We start from the raw sequence: 12474 nt of genomic DNA, 5'->3' as shown, positions 1-12474 counted from the left end.
ATTTTCAGCTTTTCTGCTCTGGTTTCTCCCCGTCTTTGTGGTTTTGTCTACCTTTAGTCTTTGATGATGGTGATGTACATATGGGGTTTTGGTGTGGTTGTCCTTTCTGTTTGTTAGTTTTCCTTCTAACAGTCAGGACCCTCTGCTGCAGGTCTGTTGGAGTTTGCTGGAGGTCCACCCCAGACCCTGTTTGCCTGGGTATCACCAGCAGAGGCTGCAGAACCGCAAATATTGCAGAACGGCAAATGTTGCTGCCTGATCGTTCTTCCGGAAGCTTCATCTCAGAGGGGCACCTGGCCGTATGAGGTGTCAGTCTGCCCCTACTGGGAGGCGCCTCCCAGTTAGGCTACTCAGGGGTCAGGAAGCCACTTTAGGAGGCAGTCTGTCCGTTCCCAGATCTCAAACTCCGTGCTGGGAGAACCACTACTCTCTTCAAAGCTGTCAGACAGGGATGTTTAAGTCTGCAGAAGCTTCTGCTGCCTTTTGTTCAGCTATACCCTGCACCAGAGGTGGAATCTACAGAGGCAGGCAGGCTTCCTTGAGCTGCGGTGGGCTCTACCCAGTTTGAGCTTCCTGGCCGCTTTGTTTACCTACTCAAGCCTCAGCAATGGCGGGCACCACTCCCCAAGCCTCACTGCTGCCTTGCAGTTCGATCTCAGACTGCTGTGATAGCAGTGAGCAAGACTCCGTGGGTGTGGGACCCTCCAAGCCAGGCGTGGGATATAATCTCCTGGTGTGCCGTTTGCTAAGACTGTTGGAAAAGCACAGTATTAGGGTGGGAGTGACCAGATTTTCCAGGTGCCATCTGTCACAGCTTCCCTTGGCTAGAAAAGGGAATTCCCCAACCCCTTGCATTTCCCAGGTGAGGCGATGCCTTGCCCTGCTTCGGCTCATGCTCCATGGGCTGCACCCACTGTCCTGCACCCACTGTCAGACAAGCCCCAGTGAGATGAACCCGGTACCTCAGTTGGAAATGCAGAAATCACCTGTCCTCTGCGTCACTCATGCTGGGAGCTGCAGACTGGAGCTGTTCCTATTTGGCCACCTTGGAACCTCCCCCCAAGCCTGGCACTTTAAAGACAAAAACCTAGGTCTTATCTTTGATTACTTTCTTTTATTCACCTGCCATATTAGGTCCATCAGAAAGTTCTTTTGAGTTACTTGTAAAACCATCTCAAATCTGTTCACTTTTCTCCAACTCTACTACCACAACTCTTACATATGCCACTGGCACTTTAAGTGCCCGGCTCAAAGTCATATTCAAATATTGGAATATTAAGGTTACATTCAAATATTGGTTATTCAAATATTCAAATGTTGAACATTTAAATATTCAAATATTTGTTATTAAGATCTTCATAATAACCTTTTGAGAAATGTAGAGTAGATGCTATCCTTTCCCTTTCATAGGTTAGGAAACAAGCACTGAGAAGTTAGGTCCTCTTCCTGAGGTCACAGGGCCACAGTGTTAGAGGAAGGACTCTGTGTTCCTCTCCCACTGTTCCTCCCACTCTTGAGTTTTGAGAGGACCCAATACCTACCTTCTTTCTTCCCTACCCTGAACCAATTCAGATGAGAAAAAAGACAAAAAAGAAATGCATGTGGGATATCAAAATATCACATTTATGGCTTATGAAACAGATACTGGAATATGGGCTTATATTTATAGGCGTGTATAATTCTCAGCACCAGAATTAGATAAACCTACCCTCCCAAGCACAGAAAATGCTGGATGCCCATAGTACTCCCCATGCAAGGGGCCTGTCCCTTTGGAAATTACAGCATCGAGGAACTGAAGGACTGCTCTTTGGGGGTGGCCTGACTCCCAAGGATTAAAGGGAGGAAGGAGCTAGGTTGTGCATGCCCTGTTAGTCTCCCTAATTCCCTCATCAGATAACTACCTTTCTGAGGAGGAGCAAGGAATGGATCCAAAGGGTGGAGGGGTTAAGGGAAGTCTCTCCTCATGGAAAACAGAAAAGGGGGAAATATTGTTCCTCCTCTGACATATGCCATGCCACCTCTCAGATTGTTATACACGGAACATTGAGAGAACTCTTTCTTTCATGCCGCGCCCCCACCCCCCATCCCAATACTCTCTTGCCTCTGCCTTATCTTCTTTATCTTCAGTTGCCCAAGCCAGAACCCTAGGTGTTACCTTTGATTCCTTCCTTTTATTCACCTACATATTAGATCCGTTAGAAGGTTCTTCTGATTCACTCCATAAAACAATCTCCAATCTGTTCACTTTTCTGCAACTCTACTACCACAACTCTGATTCAAGTCACCGTTATCTTTCACCCAGATTATTGAAACTGCTTCCCAGCTGCTCTATCTACTTCTATCTGTAACCATTTCTCACGTAGAATGTTCATGAGCAAAAGGAGTTCATCCTGGGTAGGCAGTGGATAGGATGGTAGAGCCAGATTATTCGAGGGCCTTGTTATCTTAGTCACCTTCAGTTGAAGACAGTGAGCCGTGGAAGGCCTGGGAGCAAGAAGGGGCATAAATCTGGGCTTCCCTGCACTCATCATCTATGGGAATGCAGGCAGATGACCTCTCTATCTGGCCCTCAGAATCTCCATATATAACATGGGGGGGTTAGGAAAATGACTTCTGAGACTCTCTCAGCTCTAAAATTCCATGTTAATTATGAAAACACAGAGGAGAAACCTTACAAAATAATCCTTCCCCAAAATTTTAAGCTACTAGCTTTGTAGCAGGTTATTCTTGGTGTTGAATGAGGCTCATGTCTGATCTGCTCATAGTGTGACTCGTGGCTGCTCTATCATGTTACCAGAGGGGCTCAGGGCTGTCATCTGACTGAAAGTACTGATGAGGTGACTTGTAACAAAGCTCTATTTGTGTAACAGCATGTTGTTTTATATATCTTTAGGATAGCTGGGGAAAAGCCATTCTTTGATACTGCCACTGGGTGATTTTTTTTTTTTTTTTTGAGACAGACTCTTGCTCTGTGGCCCAGGCTGTAGTGCAGTGGCATGATCTTGGCTCACTGCAACCTCTGCCTCCTGGGTTCAAGCTATTCTCCTGCCTTAGCCTCCCAAGTAACTGGGATTACAGGTATGTGCCACCAGACCTGGCTAATTTTTTGAATTTTTAGTAAAGATGGGGTTTCACTGTGTTGGCCAGGCTGGTCTTGAACTCCTAACCTCAAGTTATCCATCCGCCTTGGCCTCCCAAAGTGTTGGGATTACAGGCATGAGCCACCATGCCCGGCCTTGGGTGATATCTAGAAGAAAGAAATTATCTGGGTCCAAGTTTGTTTCTGAGTCTTCCCATCAACTGCAATAAAGGATATAGACAACTATCATGTCATAGGATCTGAGTCCTTTTGTCTCCAAGTAAAAAAAAAAAAAAATCCCAGAAAGTTTTTCTGCATAATTATTCATCTAAGAACACATAATAAGTCTACAGGAATGAGATAGGCCCTAGACATAGGAATAGTGGACAAAAGATATATGCCTCAAACTAACAACTTCACAACCTATAATTCTTTTATAGTTCTATGCACCTCAAGATTCCTGGCTTTTCCAACTGTAAGAGTCTCCAGACATCTCTGAGGACCCATGAGCAGTGAACAAGTTAATTAGTGATTAACACTAACAGAAATAAATTTACCACTTGATATGAGCAATAATGGGACCCAGGATAGTTACATTGACTGAGAAGAGTAAAGAGAATCTACAAGGGAACTCAAGATGAACTGACTACCTCAGCTTTGCCAAAAGCCAACCATGTTTAAGTCAGCCCTGCCTGACTTGAAAGGGGCAATCAACAGCCTTCCTTGACCTTCTATCTATCATCTCACCTTCTGACTCAATGACTATTATTCTGAAGTTCTGACTCCAATTCTTCAATTATAAAAACAAACAAACAAACAAACGAACAAACAAGAAACCTAAGTAGAAAGGAAACATTGATGGTTACAATACAGAGATCAACTACTTTCTCAATGTTATCTTTCTATAATTTCTTAGACAATCTACTCCATGATTGTTTCACATTGTAAGATTTATTATAAAATCTTCCAAAAAGTGAACTGAATTCAACATTATAATAACATAAGACTTCTGCTGATAAGACTTCATCCATACATTTTATAGTCCTCAAAGGATCAGCTGCAAAAAATTCATTTTTCAATTAACACACAGGTGAAGAGCTCATATCAACTGTACCAACCAACCCCCCCCCAAAAAAAATTAATAGTAATAGCCAGTATTTATTGAGAATATGTTATGCAGTAGGCACTGTGGTAAGATTTAGTTATCTCATTTAATCCTCACAAGGTTCTATGAGATAGACACCGTTACTTCCTACATTTTACATGTGAGGAAGCTAGACTTGAATAGGTTTAGTAACTTGCCCAAGTTTATACAGCTAGTAAGAGGCAGAGACCAGATGCAAACTCAAATTATCCATCTCTGTTTAGATTCTACAGTTTTACCATTATGGGAAATATTAAGGATTACATTCAGGTTCTGTTCACATGTTCAAGGCTGGATTCCTGTCCATGAAAGAAGGCGGGTCCTTGATGGAATATGAAGTTCAAAAATCTGCTAGAATGCATTCCAGAAGCTGTTTTAGCCATTCACATCCATTGACACCAGGTAACTGATTATTTTTGTGCGAAGATCCCAACAATTGTATCAGGTTTGGAGAGTTTGGAACAAGATGCCTCAGGAAACTTGATGGTTTGCAATATAATCCATTAATGCCTGTGAAGGCGATACTACTACTACTACTACTACTACTACTACTGACAGTAGTGATAGTTAACACTTATTAGAAGCTTTCTTAATTTCCCCAAGGTCACACAGCTATTAAGTTGGAGAGCCAGGGTTTGAACCCATATTGTTGGAGCCACAGTTTGTACTCTTAACCACCACAAACTGCTGTCTCTGGTGTGGTATGTAAACAATGAGTGGCAGTCTGTTCAACAACATCTTTTCACAATGCTCTTTACCAAAGTTGTGAGACAGTGTTGCCAAGGACTAAACAATATTTCTGGGAGCTATGTTGTGAGTGTGCAAAATGGATAGTTTCATTAAATATGAAAAACTTTCATTTGTCATCACAACTAATCAGTACCAAAACCTGCAGGGAAGGAATCTGTTTATATTACTAGGAATTAACTGGAGGATATAGTTAACAGATTCCCTACAACATTTTAGAGAGTTTTGAAGGCAGAGTTTGAGTTGCTTTATGCAGGTCTTATACTTGCATTTATCCATCGTAAAACAAAGAGATGTACAATTTGTCTCTGAGAAAAAACCTGAAGCTCTAGTGTATACAAGCAAGCAACTTATTCTAGAAAAAAACTGCACATTTCTCTTTATTGTGAAACTTTTTGTAAACTCTAGGTGACCTGTAAGTAGGGCACTGAAGTTACAGCCATACCAGTGATCTATTGGTCCAATAGCTTTTTGCTGTTTGGCTGCAGGGAATGTCCTTTGGGGGCATTTGTTGCCTTAGTCATGGATTGGTTTGATTGCTGGAGCTAGACACCTACTGAAGCAATCAAAAATAATAAGTGGAGTGGGGTATAACATCCCCCAAAAAAACATCTAGGGACAGAATTTGGGAAATGGAGAGTTTCTAATGTTTCTAGTCTGATTCCTGTTCTGTATTCTGAATGTGGTGATATACTTGTGTAGCACTTTATGATTTATAAAATGCTTCACCACATACTACCTAATTAATCCTTGCTGTCTGAAAGGTAAGAATTACTATCCTCATTTGGAGGGTAAAGAAACAGTCTGAGGGAAGTTAAATGGCTCAGTTTGGGGGCTGGGCAGGGGATTCAGGACTTGTGGCATCATATGCAGTGCTTGTTATACCTCCCAAGAACTTCTTATGTGACCATGATCATGAGAGGTTTATATCAGAAACAAGAGTTTTATATTGTTTATATTATAAACAAGGGTTTATATCAGAAAATCATACATTTTACTGATGTATACATACATATATATGTTTATATATAAACATATGTAAAGTTTATATATATAAACATATAAAGTTTATATATATAAAAACATATATATAAAGTTTATATATCTATATAAACTTTCTGTTTTTGGAAAATATGGTAAAATCAGGATTCTTCACTTCTTTGGTCATTGCATTATTTTTATGAAATGGCCTATTACTGGAAAAAATATTTGAAAGACATTTGCAATTCATGATGTTCCTACTCTTCATGAAGCAAGAGCTTCAAGCTTTTGGGGAGATATTTTATTTCTTCTATGTTTTCCTTCTGCTGAAGTCAATCTTTGCTAATATATTTAATCATAGACTGGAAAAAATAAAAAGACCTGGTGTTGAACTGGTCACAAGAAGAATGGCAAGCAGTATTAACTTCTCACTCTGTTCTAGTACATTAGGCTGAACGTAAACTACTGTTTGTACCACTGACAAGTTTCTTTATGGTTTTTGAGCTGTATTAAACACCAGCATGGACAGAGGCCTTGAGGACAAATTGCTAACTCTTCAAAGTAACATAATGTGGTGAAAAGAGCCCAAGCTTTAGACTCAAGCATCTCTTAGTTAGCATCCTGGCTCAGTTATTGGTAAATTACTTAACATGAGATAAGTTACTGAGCTTCTCTTAGCTTCAGTTTCCTCATATGTATAATGGGGCGAATAGTATCCACTTTGCATGGTTGTTGTGATTATTCCATGTGTGCAAAACTCTGGCACAGATTTTTGCATACATAAATGCACAGGTTATATGGTAGGCTCCTGGTAAATGATAGCCATCATTGCTATTATCTGAGGAATCAATAAGTCTTATAATTGCCTCAATTTCTTTGCAGTTTAAACTGATCACAAGTCTCATTTAGTGCCTGTTTTAAAGGCTAGCTCACCATATGTGGTGCTGGAGTAATTGGTATGACTCTTATGTCTCCGCTTGTCTACTGGCTTAGAAGATCAAGATTCAAAGCCAAAGTTATGAGCCATCTGCCACTGCAAAACCAGATTATGTTGTCTTTCTCTCTTCAAAGCAAGTTTTGATGTCTGAAGAACCTTGATCTGTCTTTTCTGGATAGTCAAATCTGTGTACCTTAGCAGGATTTGACTAATATCTTGAATTTAGTGTGAAAGGAGGACCCAGTGGAGAAATTTCCTGGGGAATTCATGCTATTTATAAGCCATCAATGTGAATCATCTGCCCATGACAGATACTGTCTGTTAGGGAAATAGCATGGATTCTTATTAAAAATGTACAGTTCCTTAAGTTCCATTTCACAAATGGGCACCCAGTACCTAATATCAGCCAGATATAATATAATAGTATATAAGACTGCATTGCATAAACCACAACCAGAAATTATCTTTGTGACAATATCAGTTAGAAACTATAACTAAAGGCAAATGATTTATTTTTATCCTGTAAAAGGAAAAAAATCTATAAAATCTTTAGCAGCCATGGATGCCTCAGCCCCCATGTCCAAGGGGGCCAGCTGTCCCTCGCCTCCCACCATTCTCTCTAATGATTTAACGTGAGGTTAATACAGAGCAGCTTTGCAGCAATAAGCAATGCCTTGGTTAAGCGCTCTTGCCCCTAAGTGTAGGGTTTTTATTTGTTTGTTTGTTTTTAACTTCTGTGTAATACAGTTATAATTTTAGAGGCTTCATGGCAGAATATCCTGAATGCTTGCAAGTTTTTAAAATCAAGTTTAGTATTCTGAATGTTACTTAAAATCATATACTGAGGCTCATCGTGGGGAGACTAGAAAGTCCATCATGTAAAATAGATTAGCTACACATTAATATCTTTCAATTTGCCACCAGTTTATTGACTTGGAATAGCCATTTACTCTTTAAAGTTGTATACGTAAGGGGAAAGTTCCAGGTTAGATCTTTCAGAACATGAAATAGATCAAATATATAACTAGGATGGATTTTTTTCTTCTTTTTTTTTTTTTTTTTTGAGACAGAGTCTTGCTGTCACCAAGGCTAGAAAGCAGTGATGTGATCATGGCTCACTGCAGCCTTAAACTCCTGGACTCAAGCCATCTTCCAGCCTCCGCTTCCTAAGTAGCTGGGACTACAAATGTGTGCCACCACACCTGGCTAATCTTTTTCTTTTGTAGAGGCGGAGTCTCAATGTGTTGACAAGGCTGGTTTCAAACTCCTGGCCTCAAGTGATCTTCCCACTTTGGCCTTCCAAAGTGTTGGGTTTACAGGCATGAGCTACCATACCCAGCCTTAGGATGAATTTTATTTAATTGTAGGTATCTTTAGAATGTTTGAATAAGAACTATTTATGAGGTATGTGAAGCCAGCTGAGGCTGTATAAGAAAATTACATTTACTAATTGTCCTCTTTCCTCACACAAGAACCTAGACCCATTTAGAAACAGAGAAAAGGAATAGTAATGTTTACACCATGCCTTTACAATTTTTTGAAAAGAAAGCAAAAACCTTTTATGTGAGAAAATTACTTTTGTGTGATCATCTAAACTTTGGGACATATGATTAATATGGGCCTTATCAGAAATTTATGTTCAAGGTAGTCCTTTAATTTGCAGGCTGGTTCAGCTGTTTGTAACATCTAGGGGGATAATGCTTGAAACATTGTCTTTTCGAGGAGTAAAGGATACAGGGCAGATGTGAAACTGGACAAACAGCACTTCCAAAGAGGAATTTAGTGCTTTTGATGCCTTGGCAATGACATCTGTCATCCAAAGTATTATGAAAAACTGAAAAACTTGCCATGCAGACTTAAAATAAATATTAGCTTCTACCATTTTTGGAAAAAAAAACATATGTGTGTGAAAATAGCTCATTGTAGGTCTTATCTAGTTAAAAGTTAATACTGAATATGCCTTATTTGCAGAAGTCACATGGTTCTTAAAAAAATTTTCTGGCCAGGTGCGATGGCTCACACCTATAATCCCAGCACTTGGAGGCTGAGGCGGGCGGATCAGAAGGTCAGGAGTTCGAGACCAGCCTGACCACTATGGTTAAACCCCATCTCTACTAAAAATACAAAAATTAGCCGGGCGTGGTGGTGCATGCCTGTAGTCCCAGCTACTCGGGAGGCTGAGGCAGAAGAATTGCTTGAACCCGGGAGGCAGAGGTTGCAGTGAGCTGAGACTGTGCCACTGCACTCCAGCCTGGGTGACAGAGCAAGGCTCTGTCTCAAAAAAAAAAAAAAATTTCTGAGCTTGACATGGAGGCTCACACCTGTAATCCCAGCACTTTGGGAGGCTGAGGCAGGAGCATTGCTTGAGCCCAGGAATTCGAGACCAGCCTGGGCAGCATAGCGAGACCTCGTATCTACTAAAACTCAAAAAGATTAGCTGGGCATGGTGGCTGTGCCTGTAGTTCTAGCTACTTGGGAGGCTGAGGAGAGAGGATCACTTGAGCCTGGGAGATCAAGTCTGCAGTGAGCTATGATTGAGCCACTGCACTCTAGCATGGGCAACAGAGTGAGACCCTGTCTCAATAAATGAATAAATAAATAAATAAGTAGATAAAAATTTCTGACTGCTCATTTTTATCATTCTGTATTTGTTGACTTTAAATTACATGCATGTCAGATACTATTATGAAAGTCATAAAAATTACCTGGACAAAACAATGTAGAAAGAACTGTAAAGAAGGAAGGCAATTCTATTTAGTAGATTATCTGTAATAAATGGTCATGTCAAAGCATAGTAAAAGGAAAAGAAAAGTGAGCAAATTGAGGTATGTAGTTCTCTGAAGAAACATTCCGTTTTAGTATCAATAAGTCTATGGAGTGAAATTTTAGTTTAGTGGTTTAGCCACAGTGTTCCTATTAACATAACAAGGGTTGGGTTGTTAACTGCTCATGTTGCTAAATCATAACCCTAAGAACTCTGCGCATTCAAAACAATATGTGTGCTGAACATATCGGAAAGGACAAGAGCTTCAGTTCTTCAATTTTCATTATATTGTCCATTGCCTTTAAAAAATTGTGAAATGCATCGTATATTCAAATGGAAGAATAAAATATATACGTACAGCATAAAGAAGAATAAACTGGACATCCTTCTACTCAGACCAGATTAAAATGTAAAACACTAGCTGGGTGCGATGGCTCACACCTGTAATCCTAGCACTTTGGGAAGCCGAGGTGGGTGGATCACTTGAGGTCAGGAGTTCAAGACCAACATGGTAAAACCCCGTCTCTACTAAAAATGCAAAAATTAGCCAGGTGTAGTAGTGCACTCCTGTAACCCCAGCTACTCAGGAGGCTGAGGCAGAAGAATAGCTTGAATCCAGAAGGTGGAGGTTGCAGTGAGCTGAGATTGCGCTGTTGCACTCCAGCCTGGGGAACAAGAGTGAAACTCTGTCTCAAAAAAAAAAAAAAAAAAAAAAAAAAAAAAAAAGCCACTACATTGAAATCTTCTGGTGCCCTTTCACAATAATATTATCCTTCCTCTTGTCACCACCACCTTCATTGTCATGCTGAGTGTTGTGTGAAATATCCCCTTGTTTCCCTCCCCATGACTTTGCCACCTATCTTTGTTTTCCTATACAATATGCAATTTAATTTTGCCTGCTTTTGAACTTCGTATAAATGGAATCATTCTACATGTGTTCTTTTGTTTCTTTTTCTGCTCAACATTATGTTTTTGAGATTAATTCATGTTGAAATGTGTAGCAATAATTTCCAGTGCCGTATAATGTTCCTTTGTATAAATATATCACAATTTATCATTCTACTATTGACAGACTTTTGAGTTATTTCTAGTTATTTTATTTTATTTTTATTTATTTATTTTTATTTTTTGCTTTTATCAGTAATGCTGCTATGGGCATTTTGTATAGGTCTCCTGGAATCTTGGCATCATATTTGCATGACCGCAGACTTTTAACTATTCATTTTTGTAACTTTTATTTATTTTTTTTTAACTCTTAGGTTTGGGGCTACATGTAAAGGTTTGTTATATAGGTAAACTTGTGTCATGGGGGTTTGCTGTGTAACTATTTCATCACCCAGGTATTAAGTCTGGTACCCAATATTTATTTTTTCTGCTCCTCTCCCTCCTCTCACCCTCCATCCTTAAGTAGACCCCAATGTCTGTTGTTCCCTTTTTTGTGTTCATGAGTTCTCATCATTTAGCTCCCACTTATAAGTGAGAACATGCAGTATTTGGTTTTCTGTTTTTGTGTTAGTTTGCTAATAATAATAGCTTCCAGCTCTATCCATGTTCCAGCAAAAAGACATGATCTCATTCTTTTTATGGCTGCATAGTATCCATGTGTATATGTACCACATTTTATCTATCCAATGTGTCATTGATGGGCGTTTAGGTTGATTCCATGCATGTCCTGCAAAAACATTGATTCCATGTCTTTGTTATTGTTAATAGGGCTTCAATGAACACTCGTGTGCATGCCTTTATGGTAGAATGATTTATATTCCTCTGGTTATATAGCCAGTAATGGGATTGCTAAAAATATGGAATGCCTCATGAATTTGCTCATCATCCTTGCGCAGGGCCCATGCTAATCTTCTATTGTGCCAATTTTAGTATATGTGCTGCCAAAGTGAGCACAAGCATTCGTTTCTTAGTTATTCAGTGTTCTTCTTGTTCCGCTGCATCTTCCTCTTTACAGTGAATATATATGGGGCCAGGACCACCATAGTCACCAGAGCACAAATTCTAGCTTTCCCTACCAAGCCCATTCCCCTCATGGCCACCTGGTCTATGGACAGGGTCCTCATTTACCTCCCAGCCAAGAAAAGAACAGGCTACTCATGGTTGGTATGAAAGTATAGACCATGCAAATGTTCTGGGGTGAGCTCAGTGAATGACTCCCCCTCAACCCTCTTTTCATATGTTTGTGTTTTCTCTTATTGTGGAGTACTGGTCCATGTCATTGGCCCATTTTTTCCTATTGAATTTGCTTTTTTCTTATTGATTTGTAGGAGCTCCTTATATACATATATATTCTGAACACCACCCTCCTTATTGGTTATATGTATTACAAATATTTTTTCTTCTTTATTGCTTGATTTTCATTCTTTTTTTTTTTAATAATGTGGAATGAAAGAAGTCAGACAAGAATGCATACTGCATGGCTGATTTAGATAAAACTCTAGAAAATGCAAACTACTCTCTAGTGACAGGAAGCAGATCAGTGTTATCTGAGGTGGGGGATGGTGGGGTGGGAGGGATGGAAGGTGGGATTAAAAAGGGCATGAAGAAACTTTGGTGGGGGTGATAGTTATATTCATATCTTGATTGTGGCCATTTCATGGGTGTAACCATATGTCCAGACTAATAAAATCATATATGTTAAATATGTACAGTTTTTTAATTTCAATTATATCTCAATATATCTGCTTTTTTATAAAAAGAAATTTGAATATTTAAATTAAAGGGTATCTAATCTATAACCCTTAGCAATTTTTTTTATTATACTTTAAGTTCTAGGATACATGTGCAGAACATGCAGGTTTGTTACATAGGTATAC

General features: G+C 39.5%; 1 protein-coding gene and 1 non-coding gene across 2 annotated transcripts in view; one reads left to right on the top strand and one right to left on the bottom strand.

Moving 5' to 3' along the window:
* Positions 1-12474, top strand: part of PDE11A (phosphodiesterase 11A) — a 429725-nt gene that overhangs the window by 22810 nt on the left and 394441 nt on the right. The gene's annotated exons all lie outside the window — the stretch shown is intronic.
* On the bottom strand, positions 11449-11551 carry LOC112208428 (U6 spliceosomal RNA). The gene has a single exon (XR_002942913.1). It is a non-coding gene; the product is annotated as a U6 spliceosomal RNA (small nuclear RNA).

Source organism: Pan troglodytes, chromosome 13 (assembly GCF_028858775.2).
Source record: "Pan troglodytes isolate AG18354 chromosome 13, NHGRI_mPanTro3-v2.0_pri, whole genome shotgun sequence".
NCBI lineage: Eukaryota > Metazoa > Chordata > Mammalia > Primates > Hominidae > Pan > Pan troglodytes.
This window is presented reverse-complemented; position numbering and strand designations above follow the sequence as displayed.